The sequence below is a fragment of the Phoxinus phoxinus genome, assembly GCF_949152265.1.
Source record: "Phoxinus phoxinus genome assembly, chromosome: 20".
Classification (NCBI taxonomy): Eukaryota; Metazoa; Chordata; class Actinopteri; order Cypriniformes; family Leuciscidae; genus Phoxinus; species Phoxinus phoxinus.
This window is the reverse complement of record NC_136895.1, coordinates 2700869-2719680: the sequence shown is the minus strand read 5'-3', so window position 1 is coordinate 2719680 and position 18812 is coordinate 2700869.

Genomic DNA, 18812 nt, shown 5'->3' with positions numbered 1-18812 from the left:
TGTATTGTTATATCTAACTATATAATTTAGATCTTTTATGCAATGGAATGTTACTCCAAAAATGGTATCTCTTCAATGCACAATCGGAACGAGTTAGTTACTGTATGTATGCAATGCACTCATAGCTTATATGTTAATCTCTTTAATGGACATGGGAATGTTTTTTGTCAATGCACAAAGTTAGATTGTTTGTGCAATGCAATTCAACAACATATGTTGTCTCTTTAATGCACATGGGAATGAGTTAGTTCTGGTATGCAATGAGTGGATTGTATTTTATTTTTCAATGCACAAAGTTAGATCGTTTGTGCAATGCAACAACAGATGTTAATTTCTTTAATTCAAGTGCATAGCTTATATTTTTCAATGCACAATTTTAGATCGTTTATTGCAACGCAAAGACACATATGTCATCTCCTTAATGCACATGGGAATGAGTTAGTTCTGGTATGCAATGAAACAAGTGCATAGCTTATATGTTATTTATCAATGCGCAAAGTTAGATCGTTTGTACAATTGCAATGCAACAAACATATGTTATCCTTTAATGCACATGGGAATGAGTTAGTTCTGGTATGCAATGCAATGCAATGCAATGCAATGCAAGTGCATAGCTTATATTTTTCAATGCACAATTTTAGATCGTTCATTGCAATGCAAAAACACATATGTCATCTCTTTAATGCACATGGGAATGAGTTAGTTCTGGTATGCAATGCATGGCAATGCAAGTCCATAGCTTATATTTTTCAATGCACAATTTTAGATCGTTTATTGCAATGCAAAAACACATATGTCATCTCTTTAATGCACATAGGAATTAGTTAGTTCTGTTATGCAATTACAATATGTTATTTTTCAATGCACAAAGTTTGATTGTTTGTGCAATTGAAATGCAACAAACATATGTCATCTCTTTAATACACACGGGAATGAGTTAGTTCTGGTATGCAATGCAATGCAATGCAATGCAATAAAATGCAATGCAATGCAATGCAATGCAATGCAATGCAATAAAATGCAATGCAATGCAATGCAATGCAATAAAATGCAATGCAATGCAATGCAATGCAATGCAATAAAATGCAATGAAATAAAATGCAATGCAATGCAATGCAATAAAATGCAATGCAATGCAATAAAATGAAATGAAATGCAATGCAATGCAATGCAATAAAATGCAATGCAATGCAATGCAATGCAATGCAATGCAATGCAATGCAATGCAATAAAATGCAATGCAATGCAATGCAATGCAATGCAATGCAATGCAAGTGCATAGCTTATATTTTTCAATGCACAATTTTAGATCGTTTATTGCAATGCAAAAACACATATGTCATCTCTTTAATGCACATAGGAATTAGTTAGTTCTGGTATGCAATTACAATATGTTATTTTTCAATGCACAAAGTTTGATTGTTTGTGCAATTGAAATGCAACAAACATATGTCATCTCTTTAATGCACACGGGAATGAGTTAGTTCTGGTATGCAATGCAATGCAATGCAATAAAATGCAATGCAATGCAATAAAATGCAATGCAATAAAATGCAATGCAATGCAATGCAATGCAATGCAATGCAATGCAATGCAATGCAATGCAATGCAATAAAATGCAATAAAATGCAATGCAATGCAATGCAATGCAATAAAATGCAATGCAATGCAATAAAATGCAATGCAATAAAATGCAATGCAATGCAATGCAATGCAATGCAATGCAATAAAATGCAATGCAATGCAATAAAATGCAATGCAATGCAATGCAATGCAATGAAATGCAAGTGCATAACTTATATTTTTCAATTCACAATTTTAGATCGTTTATTGCAATGCAAAAACACATATGTCTTCTCTTTAATGCACATGGGAATGAGTTAGTTCTGGTATGCAATGCTATGCAATGCAATAAAATGCAATGCTATGCAATGCAATAAAATGCAATGCAATGCAATGCAATGCAATGCAATGCAATGCAATGCAATAAAATGCAATGCAATGCAATGCAATGCAATAAAATGCAAGTGCATAACTTATATTTTTCAATTCACAATTTTAGATCATTTATTGCAATGCAAAAACACATATGTCATCTCTTTAATGCACATGGGATAGTTCTGGTATGCAATGCTATGCAATGCTATGCAATGCTATGCAATGCTATGCAATGCTATGCAATGCTATGCAATGCTATGCAATGCTATGCAATGCTATGCAATGCTATGCAATGCTATGCAATGCTATGCAATGCTATGCAATGCTATGCAATGCTATGCAATGCTATGCAATGCTATGCAATGCTATGCAATGCTATGCAATGCAATGCAATGCAATGCAATGCAATGCTATGCAATAAAATGCAATGCAATGCAATGCAATGCAATGCAATAAAATGCAATGCAATGCAATGCAATAAAATGCAATGCAATGCAATAAAATGCAATGCAATGCAATGCAATGCAATAAAATGCAATGCAATGCAATGCAATAAAATGCAATGCAATGCAAGTGCATAACTTATATTTTTCAATTCACAATTTTAGATCGAATATTGCAATGCAAAAACACATATGTCATCTCTTTAATGCACATGGGAATGAGTTAGTTCTGGTATGCAATGCTATGCAATGCTATGCAATGCTATGCAATGCTATGCAATGCTATGCAATGCTATGCAATGCTATGCAATGCTATGCAATGCTATGCAATGCTATGCAATGCTATGCAATGCTATGCAATGCAATGCTATGCAATGCAATGCAATGCAATGCAATGCAATGCTATGCAATGCAATGCAATGCAATGCAATGCAATGCAATGCAATAAAATGCAATGCAATGCAATGCAATGCAATGCAAGTGCATAGCTTATATTTTTCAATGCACAATTTTAGATCGTTTATTGAAATGCAAAAACACAAATGTAATCTCTTTAATGCACATGGGAATGAGTTAGTTCTGGTATGCAAATGCAATGCAATAAAATGCAATGCAATGCAATGCAATGCAATACAATGCAAGTGCATAGCATATTTTTCAATGCACAATTTTAGATCGTTTATTGCAATGCAAAAACACATATGTCATCTCTTTAATGCACATAGGAATTAGTTAGTTCTGTTATGCAATTACAATATGTTATTTTTCAATGCACAAAGTTTGATTGTTTGTGCAATTGAATTGCAACAAACATATGTCATCTCTTTAATACACACGGGAATGAGTTAGTTCTGGTATGCAATGCAATGCAATGCAATAAAATGCAATGCAATGCAATGCAATGCAATGCAATGCAATGCAATGCAATGCAATGCAATGCAATGCAATGCAATAAAATGCAATGCAATGCAATAAAATGCAATGCAATGCAATGCAATGCAATAAAATGCAATGCAATAAAATGCAATGCAATGCAATGCAATGCAATAAAATGCAATGCAATAAAATGCAATGCAATGCAATGCAATGCAATGCAATGCAATGCAATGCAATAAAATGCAATGCAATGCAATGCAATGCAATGCAATGCAATGCAATAAAATGCAATGCAATGCAATGCAATGCAATGCAATGCAAGTGCATAGCTTATATTTTTCAATGCACAATTTTAGATCGTTTATTGCAATGCAAAAACACATATGTCATCTCTTTAATGCACATAGGAATTAGTTAGTTCTGGTATGCAATTACAATATGTTATTTTTCAATGCACAAAGTTTGATTGTTTGTGCAATTGAAATGCAACAAACATATGTCATCTCTTTAATGCACACGGGAATGAGTTAGTTCTGGTATGCAATGCAATGCAATGCAATAAAATGCAATGCAATAAAATGCAATGCAATGCAATGCAATGCAATAAAATGCAATGCAATGCAATGCAATGCAATGCAATGCAATGCAATGCAATGCAATAAAATGCAATGCAATGCAATAAAATGCAATGCAATAAAATGCAATGCAATGCAATGCAATGCAATGCAATGCAATAAAATGCAATGCAATGCAATGCAATGCAATGCAATGCAATGCAATGCATTTTAATGCAATGCAATGCAATGCAATGCAATGCAATGAAATGCAAGTGCATAACTTATATTTTTCAATTCACAATTTTAGATCGTTTATTGCAATGCAAAAACACATATGTCATCTCTTTAATGCACATGGGAATGAGTTAGTTCTGGTATGCAATGCTATGCAATGCAATAAAATGCAATGCTATGCAATGCAATGCAATGCAATGCAATGCAATGCAATGCAATGCAATGCAATAAAATGCAATGCAATGCAATGCAATGCAATGCAATAAAATGCAAGTGCATAACTTATATTTTTCAATTCACAATTTTAGATCATTTATTGCAATGCAAAAACACATATGTCATCTCTTTAATGCACATGGGAATGAGTTAGTTCTGCTATGCAATGCTATGCAATGCAATGCAATGCAATGCAATGCAATGCAATAAAATGCAATGCAATGCAATAAAATGCAATGCAATGCAATGCAATGCAATAAAATGCAATGCAATGCAATGCAATAAAATGCAATGCAATGCAAGTGCATAACTTATATTTTTCAATTCACAATTTTAGATCGAATATTGCAATGCAAAAACACATATGTCATCTCTTTAATGCACATGGGAATGAGTTAGTTCTGGTATTCAATGCTATGCAATGCTATGCAATGCTATGCAATGCTATGCAATGCTATGCAATGCTATGCAATGCTATGCAATGCTATGCAATGCTATGCAATGCTATGCAATGCTATGCAATGCAATGCTATGCAATGCTATGCAATGCAATGCAATGCAATGCAATGCAATGCAATAAAATGCAATGCAATGCAATGCAATGCAATGCAAGTGCATAGCTTATATTTTTCAATGCACAATTTTAGATCGTTTATTGCAATGCAAAAACACAAATGTAATCTCTTTAATGCACATGGGAATGAGTTAGTTCTGGTATGCAATGCAATGCAATAAAATGCAATGCAATGCAATGCAATACAATGCAAGTGCATAGCATATTTTTCAATGCACAATTTTAGATCATTTATTGCAATGCAAAACCACATATGTCATCTCTTTAATGCACATGGGAATGAGTTAGTTCTGGTATGCAATGAAACAAGTGCATAGTTAATATGATATCTTTCAATACACAAAATTAGATCGTTTGTGCAATTGCAATGCAACAAAAATATGTTATCCTTTAATGTACATGGGAATGAGTTAGTTCTCCTATGCAATGCAACAACATATGTTATCTCTTTAATGCACATGGGATTGAGTTAGTTCTGGTATGCAATGCAATGCAAGTGCATAGCTTATATTTTTAAATGCACAATTTTAGATTGTTTATTGCAATGCAAATGCAACAAACATATGTTATCCTTTAATGCACATGTTATCCTTTAATGCAATGCAATGCAATGCAATAAAATGCAATGCAATGCAATGCAAGTGCATAGCTTATATTTTTCAATGCACAATTTTAGATCGTTTATTGCAATGCAAAAACACAAATGTAATCTCTTTAATGCACATGGGAATGAGTTAGTTCTGGTATGCAATGCAATGCAATAAAATGCAATGCAATGCAATGCAATACAATGCAAGTGCATAGCATATTTTTCAATGCACAATTTTAGATCATTTATTGCAATGCAAAACCACATATGTCATCTCTTTAATGCACATGGGAATGAGTTAGTTCTGGTATGCAATGAAACAAGTGCATAGTTAATATGATATCTTTCAATACACAAAATTAGATCGTTTGTGCAATTGCAATGCAACAAAAATATGTTATCCTTTAATGTACATGGGAATGAGTTAGTTCTCCTATGCAATGCAACAACATATGTTATCTCTTTAATGCACATGGGATTGAGTTAGTTCTGGTATGCAATGCAATGCAAGTGCATAGCTTATATTTTTAAATGCACAATTTTAGATTGTTTATTGCAATGCAAATGCAACAAACATATGTTATCCTTTAATGCACATGTTATCCTTTAATGCAATGCAATGCAATGCAATAAAATGCAATGCAATGCAATGCAAGTGCATAGCTTATATTTTTCAATGCACAATTTTAGATCGTTTATTGCAATGCAAAAACACAAATGTCAACTCTTTAATGCACATGGGAATGAGTTAGTTCTGGTATGCAATGCAATGCAATAAAATGCAATGCAATGCAATAATATGCAATGCAATGCACTGCAATGCAATGCAATACAATGCAAGTGCATAGCATATTTTTCAATGCACAATTTTAGATCATTTATTGCAATGCAAAAACACATATGTCATCTCTTTAATGCACATGGGAATGAGTTATTTCTGGTATGCAATGAAACAAGTGCATAGTTAATATGATATCTTTCAATACACAAAATTAGATCGTTTGTGCAATTGCAATGCAACAAACATATGTTATCTCTTTAATGCACATGGGAATGAGTTAGTTCTCCTATGCAATGAAACAAGTGCATAGCTTATATGTTATTTTTCAATGCACAAAGTTAGATCGTTTGTGCAATTGCAATGCAACAAACATATGTTATCCTTTAATGCACATGGGAACGTGTTAGTTCTGGTATGCAATGCAACAACATATGTTATCTCTTTAATGCACATGGGAATGAGTTAGTTCTGGTATGCAATGAAACAAGTGCATAGCTTTATATGTTATTTTTCAATGCACAAAGTTAGATCGTTTGTGCAATTGCAATGCAACAAACATATGTTATCCTTTAATGCACATGGGAACGAGTTAGATCTGGTATGCAATGCAACAAAATATGTTATCTCTTTAATGCACATAGGAATGAGTTAGTTCTGGTATGCAATGCAATGCAATGCTATGCAAAACAATGCAATGCAATGCAATGCAATGCAATGCAATGATATGCAATGCAATGCAAGTGCATAGCTTACATTTTTCAATGCACAATTTTAGATCGTTTATTGCAATGCAAAAACACATATGTCATCTCTTTAATGCACATGGGAATGAGTTAGTTCTGATGCAATGCAATGCAATGCAATGCAATAAAATGCAATGCAAGTGCATAGCATATTTTTCAATGCACAATTTTAGATCATTTATTGCAATGCAAAACCACATATGTCATCTCTTTAATGCACATGGGAATGAGTTAGTTCTGGTATTCAATGAAACAAGTGCATAGTTAATATGATATCTTTCAATACACAAAATTAGATCGTTTGTGCAATTGCAATGCAACAAACATATGTTATCCATTAATGTACATGGGAATGAGTTAGTTCTCCTATGCAATGCAACAACATATGTTATCTCTTTAATGCACATGGGATTGAGTTAGTTCTGGTATGCAATGCAATGCAAGTGCATAGCTTATATTTTTAAATGCACAATTTTAGATCGTTTATTGCAATGCAAATGCAACAAACATGTTATCCTTTAATGCACATGGGAACGAGTTAGTTCTGGTATGCAATGCAATGCAATAAAATGCAATGCAATGCAATGCAAGTGCATAGCTTATATTTTTCAATGCACAATTTTAGATCGTTTATTGCAATGCAAAAACACATGTCATCTCTTTAATGCACATGGGAATGAGTTAGTTCTGGTATGCAATGAAACAAGTGCATAACATATGTTATTTTTCAATGCACAAAGTTAGATCGTTTGTGCAATTGCAATGCAACAAACATATGTTATCCTTTAATGCACATGTGAATGAGTTAGTTCTGGTATGCAATGCAACAAATGGATAGCTTGTATGTAATTTTTTAATGCACAAAGTTAGATCGTTTGTGCAATGCAATGCAACAACACATGTTATCTATTTAATGAACATGGGAATGAGTTAGTTCTGGTATGCAATGCAATGCAACAAGTTTATAGCGTATAAGTAATTTTTCAAGGCACAACGTTAGATCGTCTGTGAAATGCAATGCAACAGCGTACAGTTTATCTCCTCAGAGCACAACGCAATGAGTATGTTATCTCTTTAATGCACATGGGAATGAGTTAGTTTGGTATGCAAGGCAATGCAACAAGTGCAAAGCTTATACGTCAGCCATACAGATGTCCATATTTGACCCAAGGAAAATCTTTCTTGCCAAAGAGTCCTCGATAGACTCCTTTTAATGTTAAATCAGCCATGCAGAAGTCCATATTTGACCTACTGGACATATTGCTGGAAGAAGCCTCCTCAATCTTGAACCTTCTCTACATACTCATAGACTACTACTACTTATTTCTGGTCAAAGTTTCTACAAAAGTTCTTAAACTAAATAAACGAATAGACTCTTTCTGATGTTAAATCAGCTTTACAGAGCTTCCTTTATGAACTGCTGAAAATTTTGTTGACCAAAGTGTCTTTGAACTTTCTCCACAATATAACTTTCTATACATGTTGACTCCTTTTGATGTTCAATCTTGAACATTAGCCATACAATAGTCCATATTTGACCTACTGAACATATTTCTGACCAGAGACCTTGAACATTAACTTACTATGAATACTTCTCGTACTATAAAGACTTCTTGTGATGTTTTACCAGCCAGACAGTAGTCCATATTTGATCGATTGAAAATATGTTTGGCCAAAGACTCCTCAAAATGTTTTTTACTATTGTCCATATTTGACATTCTGAATTTTTTTCTGGCCAAAGGTACTCGATCTTGGACTATCTATACATACTCATAGACTCCTTCTGATGCTTCATAAGCCATTTAGATGTCAATATCTGAACTATTGAACTTATTTCTGCTCAAAGGGTTCTCAAAAGTTTATAAACTATATAAAGTTATAGACTCATTCTGATGATAAATCATCAGGTCCCCTTTTTGACCTAATGAACATCTGGCCAAAGAGTTCTTGAACATTATCTTGCTATACAGATTGACTTCTTGTTATGTTATATTAACCAGCCAGTAGTCCATATTTGACCCAAGGAAAATATTTCTGGTAAAACAGTCCTCAATCTTGGACTTTCTATACATATTCATAGACTCCTTCTGATGCTTCATAAGCCATATAGATGTCAATATCTGACCTATCGAATTTATTTCTGGTCAAAGGGTCCTCAAGAGGTTTTAAACTAAATAAACTTATAGACTCCTTCTGATGATAAATCAGCTATACAGTGGTCCCTTTTTGACATAATGAACATATTTCTGGCCAAAGAGTTCTTGAACATTATCTTACTATACATACAGATTGACTTTTTGCGATGTTATATTAACCATCCAGTAGTCCATTTTTGACCTACTCAACTTATTTCTGGCCCTAGAGTACTCAATTATTGAAATTTGTATACATTCTTGCAGACTCCTTTTGATGTTACATCCGCCATACAAAAGTAATTTTTTGACCAACTTAACATATTTCTTGCCAGAGTCCTTGAACATTATCTCACTATACATACAGACTGACTTCTCGTAATGTTATATCAGGCAGAGAGTAGTCCAAATTTGACCGATTGAAACATTTTTAGTCCAAAGAATTTTCTTTACTATTATAAACTTATCAACTCCTTCTAATGTTACATTTTTAACATTAACTTTCTATACTTATAGACTCCTTTTGACCTGCTGAACACATTTCTGGCCAAAGATTAACTTACCATAAATTCAGATCAGCCAGACGCCAGTCAAAATTTTAACTACTAAAAATATTTCTGGCCAAGGAGTACTCGAAACTTTAACTTTCTACACATACTTGTTGACTCCTGATGTAAAGCCATACTGAAGTTCATATTTGACCCAACGAACATTTTTCTGGCCAATGAATCCTCGATCTCAAACTTTCTATACAAGACCCCTTTTGATGCTTTATAAGCCATATAGATGTTCTTATTGAAGTCCATATCTGACTGATTAAACATATTTCTGGTCAAAGGGTCCTCAAATGCTTTTAAATTATATACGCTTTGAGACTCCTTCTGATGATAAATCAGGCAGACAGAATTCCATATTTGACCTACTGCAGATTTGACCTAATTTGATATTACTGAGATTTTTATTGTGTTTACAGGGGCAATGCACATTAATAAACATATATGTAAATGTGCCAGAATTAGCCTAAAAGGCTATTTTACATCTGTAGACCCTTGACAGAATGTTAAGAAAAAGTCACCCTAAAAACAGAGACAAAACATCACACATATACACATCATATGACCATATATACATATACACATAAATACACACATATATACGCATATACATATATCAGCCTGAAAAATTTAATATTTGGCCTACTTAACATTTTTCTGGCCAAAGAATACTCGAAACTTGAAATTTCTATACATACTCATTGACTTCTTCTTATGTTATATCAGCCATACAGAAGTCCACTGTTGGCCCAAAGAACATATTTCTGGCCAGAGTTCTCAATCTTGAACTTTCTCAATCTGAACTTTCATAGACTCTTTCTGATTCGTCATAAGCCATATAGGTGTCCATATCTGGCGAATTGAAAATGTTTTTGGCAAAAAGGGTCCTCACAAGTTAGCTAACTGAATACTGATAGACTTATTCTGATGATAAATCACTTAAATCACTATGTGACCCTCTGAATGTATTTTTAGCCAAAGAACCATAGAACATTAACTTCATATACATATTGATTCAAGAGTCAAAATTTGACCTCTGTATGGCTGATTTATTATCAGAAGGAGTCTATGATTTTACATAGTTTAAAAACGTTTAAGGAACCTTTGACCAGAAATAATAATAGGCCATTTATGGACATATATATGGCTTATGAAAAATCAGAAGGAGACTATGAGTATGTATAGAAAGTTCAAGATTGAGGACACTTTGGCCAGAAAAATGTTCCTTGGGTCAATTATGGACTTCTGTATAGCTGACCTAACATCAGATGGAGTCACAGAGTATGTATAAAAAAGGTCAAGTTTCGAGTACTCTTTGGCAAGAAACATTTTCAGTAGGTCAAATATGTAGTAAGTTAATGTTCAAAAAATCTTAGGCCAGAAATATGTCCAGTAGTTCAAAAAGGGGCCTCTGTCTGGCTGATTTAACATCAGAAGGAGTCTATGAGTATAAATAGTTTAAAACCATTTGAGGACCCATTGACCAGAAATGACTCTTTGGCCAGTAATATTGTCAGTAGGTCGATTCTGATATGGAAAGGACAAGTTCATGGACTCTTGGACCAGAAATATGTTCAATAGTGAAATATGGACAATTGTCTGGCTGATGTACTACTAACTGAAAGAGTCTATAATCATTAATAGAGAGTTCAAGATCAATCACGCTTCAGTCAGAAATATGTTCAATATGTCAAATCTGAAATACTGCATAGCAATGTCAATGAGTATGTATAGAAAGTTCAAAATCGAGGACTGTTTTACCAGAAATATTTTCAGTTATGGACTCCTGTCTGGCTAATATAACATCGCAAGAAGTCAATCTGTATATATTATAGTAAGTTAAAGTTCAAGAACTCTTAGGTCTGAAATATGTTCATCAGTTCAAAAAGGGGCCTCTGTATAACCGATTTAACCTCAGAATGAGTCTATAAGTTTATCTCGCTTAAAACCTTTTGAGGAACCTTTGACCAGAAATAAATTCAATAGGTCAGATATGGACTTCTATATGCCTTATGGAGCATCAGGAGGAGTCTATATATAAAGTTCAAGATTGAGGACTCTTTGGCCAGAAATATATTCCTTGGGTCAAATATGGACTTCTTTATGGCTGACATAACCTTAAAAGGAGTCAACGAGTATGTATAGAAAGTTCAAGTTCAAGATCTCTTGGCCAATAATATTTTCAGTAGGTCGATTCTGGTATGGAAAGTTCAAGTTCATGGACTCTTGGACCAGAAATATATTCCTTGGGTCAAATATGGACTTCTTTATTAACCTCAAAAGGAGTCAACGAGTATGTATAGAAAGTTCAAGTTCATAGACTCTTATGCCAGAAATATGTTCAGTAGTTCAAAAAGGGGCCTCTGTATTACTGATTTAACATCAGAATAAGTCTATGAGTTTATATCGCTTAAAACCTTTTGAGGACCCATTGACCACAAATAAGTTCAATAGGTCAGATTGGGACTTTTAAAGGGCTTATGAAGCATCAGAAGGAGTCTATAAGTAGAAAGTTCAAGATCGAGGACTCTTTGGCCTAAATTTTTTCAGTAGGTCGATTCTGGTATGGAAAGTTCAAGTACATGGACTCTTGGACCAGAAATATGTTCAATAGTGAAATATGGACAATTGTCTGGCTGATGTACTACTACCTGAAAGAGTCTATAATCATTAATAGAGAGTTCAAGATCAATCACGCTTCAGTAAGAAATATGTTCAATAAGTGAAATCTGAAATACTGCATGGCTGAAGAAACATCAGATTCTAGAGTCTATGAGTGTGTTTTGATTGTTCAAGATCGAGGACTCTTTTGCTAGAAAAATGTTCAGTAGATAATTTATGGGCTGCTGTGTGGCTGATGAATCATCATAAGGAGTTTATGAGCATGTATAAAAAGTTCAAAATCGAGGACTGTTTTACCAGAAATTTTTTCAGCGGGTAAATTATAGCCTGCCTGGCTACTATAACATCGCAAGAAGTCAATCTGTATATATGGAAGTTAAAGTTCAAGAACTCTTAAGTCAGAAATATGTTCATCTGTTCAAAAAGGGACCTCTGTATTACCGATTTAACATCAGAATGATCGCAAGCTTATATCGCTTAAAACCTTTTGAGGACCCTTTGATCAGAAATAAGTTCAATATGGACTTCTATACGGCTTATGGAGCATCAGGAGGAGTCTATATAGAAAAATCAAGATTGAGGACTCTTTGGCCAGAAATATATTCCTTGGGTCAATTATGGACTTCTTTATGGCTAACATAACCTCAAAAGGAGTCAACGAGTATGTATAGAAAGTTCAAGAACTCTTAGGCCAGAAATATGTTCAGTAGTTAGAAAAGGGGCCTCTTTATTACTGATTTCACATCAGAATAAGTCTATGAGTTTATATCGCTTAAAACCTTTTGAGGACCCATTGACCAGAAATAAGTTCAATAGGTCAGATTTGGAATTTTAAAGGGCTTATGAAGCATCAGAAGGAGTCTATAAGTAGAAAGTTCAAGATCGAGGACTCTTTGGCCAGTAATATTTTCAGTAAGTCGATTCTGGTATGGAAAGGTCAAGTTCATGGACTCTTGGACCAGAAATATGTTCAATAATGAAATATGGACAATTGTCTGGCTGATGTACTACTACCTGAAAGAGTCTACAATCATTAATAGAGAGTTCAAGATCAATCACGCTTCAGTCAGAAATATGTTCAATATGTCAAATCTGAAATATTGCATGGCAATGTCAATGAGTATGTATAGAAAGTTCAAAATCGAGGACTGTTTTACCAGAAATATTTTCAGTTATGGACTCCTCTCTGGCTAATATAACATCGCAAGAAGTCAATCAGTATATATTATAGTAAGTTAAAGTTCAAGAACACTTAGGTCAGAAATATGTTCATCAGTTCAAAAAGGGGCCTCTGTATAACCGATTTAACATCAGAATATGTCTATAAGTTTATTTCGCTTCAAACCTTTAGAGGACCCTTTGACCAGAAATAAGTTCAATAGGTCAGATATGGACTTCTATATGGATTATGGAACATCAGGAGGAGTCTATATATAAAGTTCAAGATTGAGGACTCTTTGGCCAGAAATATATTCCTTGGGTCAAATATGGACTTCTTTATGGCTGACATTACCTCACAAGGAGTCAACGAGAATGTATAGAAAGTTCAAGTTCAAGAACTATTAGGCCAGAAATATGTTCAGTAGTTCAAAAAGGGGCCTCTGTATTACTGATTTAACATCAGAATAAGTCTATGAGTTTATATCGCTTAAAACCTTTTGAGGACCCATTGACCAGAAATAAGTTCAATAGGTCAGATTTGGACTTTTAAAGGGCTTATGAAGTATCAGAAGGAGTCTATAAGTAGAAAGTTCAAGATCGAGAACTCTTTAGCCAGTAATATTTTCAGTAAGTCGATTCTAGAAAGTTCAAGTTCATGGACTCTAGGACCAGAAATATGTTCAATAGTGAAATATGGACAATTGTCTGGCTGATGTACTACTACCTGAAAAAGTCTATAATCATTAATAGAGAGTTCAAGATCAATCACGCTTCAGTCAGAAATATGTTCAATAAGTGAAATCTGAAATACTGCATGGCTGAAGAAACATCTGATTCTAGAGTCTATGAGTGTGTTTTGATTGTTCAAGATCGAGGACTCTTTTGCCAGAAAAATTTTCAGTAGGTAATTTATGGGCTGCTGTGTGGCTGATGAATCATCATAAGGAGTCTATGAGCATGTATAAAAAGTTCAAAATCGAGAACTGTTTTACCAGAAATATTTTCAGCGGGTCAATTATCGCCTGTCTGGCTACTATAACATCGCAAGAAGTCAATCTGTATATATGGAAGTTAAAGTTCAAGAACTCTTAAGTCAGAAATATGTTCATCTGTTCAAAAAGGGACCTCTGTAGTACCAATTTAACATCAGAATGATCGCAAGTTTATATCGCTTAAAACCTTTTGAGGACCCTTTGACCAGAAATAAGTTCAATATGGACTTCCATACGGCTTATGGAGCATCAGGAGGAGTCTATATAGAAAAATCAAGATTGAGGACTCTTTGGCCAGAAATATATTCCTTGGGTCAATTATGGACTTCTTTATGGCTAACATAACCTCAAAAGGAGTCAACGAGTATGTATAGAAAGTTCAAGAACTCTTAGGCCAGAAATATGTTCAGTAGTTAGAAAAGGGGCCTCTTTATTACTGATTTCACATCAGAATAAGTCTATGAGTTTATATCGCTTAAAACCTTTTGAGGACCCATTGACCAGAAATAAGTTCAATAGGTCAGATTTGGAATTTTAAAGGGCTTATGAAGCATCAGAAGGAGTCTATAAGTAGAAAGTTCAAGATCGAGGACTCTTTGGCCAGTAATATTTTCAGTAGGTTGATTCTGGTATGGAAAGGTCAAGTTCATGGACTCTTGGACCAGAAATATGTTCAATAATGAAATATGGACAATTGTCTGGCTGATGTACTACTACCTTAAAGAGTCTATAATCATTAATAGAGAGTTCAAGATCAATCACGCTTCAGTCAGAAATATGTTCAATATGTCAAATCTGAAATATTGCATGGCAATGTCAATGAGCATGTATAGAAAGTTCAAAATCGAGGACTGTTTTATCAGAAATATTTTCAGTTATGGACTCCTCTCTGGCTAATATAACATCGCAAGAAGTCAATCAGTATATATTATAGTAAGTTAAAGTTCAAGAACTCTTAGGTCAGAAATATGTTCATCAGTTCAAAAAGGGGCCTCTGTATAACCGATTTAACATCAGAATTAGTCTATAAGTTTATTCCGCTTCAAACCTTTACAGGACCCTTTGACCAGAAATTAGTTCAATAGGTCAGATATGGACTTCTATATGGATTATAGAACATCAGGAGGAGTCTATATATAAAGTTCAAGATTGAGGACTCTTTGGCCAGAAATATATTCCTTGGGTCAAATATGGACTTCTTTATGGCTGACATTACCTCACAAGGAGTCAACGAGAATGTATAGAAAGTTCAAGTTCAAGAACTCTTAGGCCAGAAATATGTTCAGTAGTTAGAAAAGGGGCCTCTTTATTACTGATTTCACATCAGAATAAGTCTATGAGTTTATATCGCTTAAAACCTTTTGAGGACCCATTGAACAGAAATAAGTTCAATAGGTCAGATTTGGAATTTTAAAAGGCTTATGAAGCATCAGAAGGAGTCTATAAGTAGAAAGTTCAAGATCGAGGACTCTTTGGCCAGTAATATTTTCAGTAGGTCGATTCTGGTATGGAAAGGTCAAGTTCATGGACTCTTGGACCAGAAATATGTTCAATAATGAAATATGGACAATTGTCTGGCTGATGTACTACTACCTGAAAGAGTCTATAATCATTAATAGAGAGTTCAAGATCAATCACGCTTCAGTCAGAAATATGTTCAATATGTCAAATCTGAAATATTGCATGGCAATGTCAATGAGTATGTATAGAAAGTTCAAAATCGAGGACTGTTTTACCAGAAATATTTTCAGTTATGGACTCCTCTCTGGCTAATATAACATCGCAAGAAGTCAATCAGTATATATTATAGTAAGTTAAAGTTCAAGAACTCTTAGGTCAGAAATATGTTCATCAGTTCAAAAAGGGGCCTCTGTATAACCGATTTAACATCAGAATTAGTCTATAAGTTTATTTCGCTTCAAACCTTTAGAGGACCCTTTGACCAGAAATAAGTTCAATAGGTCAGATATGGACTTCTATATGGCTTATGGAACATCAGGAGGAGTCTATATATAAAGTTCAAGATTGAGGACTCTTTGGCCAGAAATATATTCCTTGGGTCAAATATGGACTTCTTTATGGCTGACATTACCTCACAAGGAGTCAACGAGAATGTATAGAAAGTTCAAGTTCAAGAACTATTAGGCCAGAAATATGTTCATCAGTTCAAAAAGGGGCCTCTGTATAAACGATTTAACATCAGAATGAGTCTATAAGTTTATCTCGCTTAAAACCTTTTGAGGACCCTTTGACCAGAAATAAGTTCAATAGGTCAGATATGAACTTCTATACGGCTTATGGAACATCAGGAGGAGTCTATATATAAAGTTCAAGATTGAGGACTCTTTGGCCAGAAATATATTCCTTGGGTCAAATATGGACTTCTTTATGGCTGACATAACCTCAAAAGGAGTCAACGAGTATGTATAGAAAGTTCAAGTTCATAAACTCTTAGGCCAGAAATATGTTCAGTAGTTCAAAAAGGGGCCTCTGTATTACTGATTTAACATCAGAATAAGTCTATGAGTTTATATCGCTTAAAACCTTTTGAGGACCCATTGACCAGAAATAAGTTCAATAGGTCAGATTTGGACTTTTTAAAGGGATTATGAAGCATCAGAAGGAGTCTATAAGTAGAAAGTTCAAGATCAAGGACTCTTTGGCCAGTAATATTTTCAGAAGGTCGATTCTGGTATGGAAAGTTCAAGTTCATGGACTCTTGGACCAGAAATATGTTCAATAGTAAAATATGGACAATTTTCTGGCTAATGTACTACTACCTGAAAAAGTCTATAATCATTAATAGAGAGTTCAAGATCAATCACGCTTCAGTCAGAAATATGTTCAATAAGTCAAATCTGAAATACTGCATGGCTGAAGAAACATCAGATTCTAGAGTCTATGAGTGTGTTTTGATTGTTCAAGATCGAGGACTCTTTTGCCAGAAAAATTTTCAGTAGGTAATTTATGGGCTGCTGTGTGGCTGATGAATCATCATAAGGAGTCTATGAGCATGTATAAAAAGTTCAAAATCGAGGACTGTTTTACCAGAAATATTTTCAGCGGGTCAATTATCGCCTGTCTGGCTACTATAACATCGCAAGAAGTCAATCTGTATATATGGAAGTTAAAGTTCAAGAACTCTTAAGTCAGAAATATGTTCATCAGTCCAAAAAGGGGCCTCTGTATAACCGATTTAACATCAGAATGAGTCTATAAGTTTATCTCGCTTAAAAACTTTTGAGGACCCTTTGACCAGAAATAAGTTAAATAGGTCAGATATGAACTTCTATACGGCTCATGGAACATCAGGAGTCTATATATAAAGTTCAAGATTGAGGAATCTTTGGCCAGAAATATATTCCTTGGGTCAAATATGGACTTCTTTATGGCTGACATAACCTCAAAAGGAGTCAACGAGTATGTATAGAAAGTTCAAGTTAATAAACTCTTAGGCCAGAAATATGTTCAGTAGTTCAAAAAGGGTCCTCTGTATTACTGATTTAACATCAGAATAAGTCTATGAGTTTATATCGCTTAAAACCTTTTGAGGACCCATTGACCACAAATAAGTTCAATATGGACTTCTATACGGCTTATGGAGCATCAGGAGGAGTCTATATAGAAAGTTCAATATTGAGGACTCTTTGGCCAGAAATATATTCCTAGGGTAAAATATGGACGTCTTTATGGCTGACGTAACCTCAAAAGGAGTCAACGAGTATGTATAGAAAGTTCAAGTTCAAGAACTCTTTGGCCAGAAATATGTTCAGTAGTTTAAAAAGGGGCTGATTAATTACTGATTAAACATCAGAATAAGTCTATGAGTTTATATCGCTTAAAACCTTTTGAGGACCCATTGACCAGATGTACTACTACCTGAAAAAGTCTATAATCATTAATAGAGAGTTCAAGATCAATCACGCTTCTATAAGTTCAATAGGTCAGATTTGGACTTTTAAAGTGCTTATGAAGCATCAGAAGGAGTCTATAAGTAGAAAGTTCAAGATCGAGGACTCTTTGGCCAGTAATATTTTCAGTAGGTCGATTCTGGTATGGAAAGTTCAAGTTCATGGACTCTTGGACCAGAAATATGTTCAATAGTTAAATATGGACAATTGTCTGGCTGATGTACTACTACCTGAAAGAGTCGATAATCATTAATAGAGAGTTCAAGATCAATCACGATTCAGTCAGAAATATGTTCAGTAAGTCAAATCTGAAATACTGCATGGCTGAAGAAACATCAGAATCTAGAGTCTATGAGTGTGTTTTGATTGTTCAAGATCAAGGACTCTTTTGCCAGAAAAATGTTCAGTAGGTAATTTATGGGCTGCTGTGTGGCTGATGAATCATCATAAGGAGTCTATGAGCATGTATAAAAAGTTCAAAATCGAGAA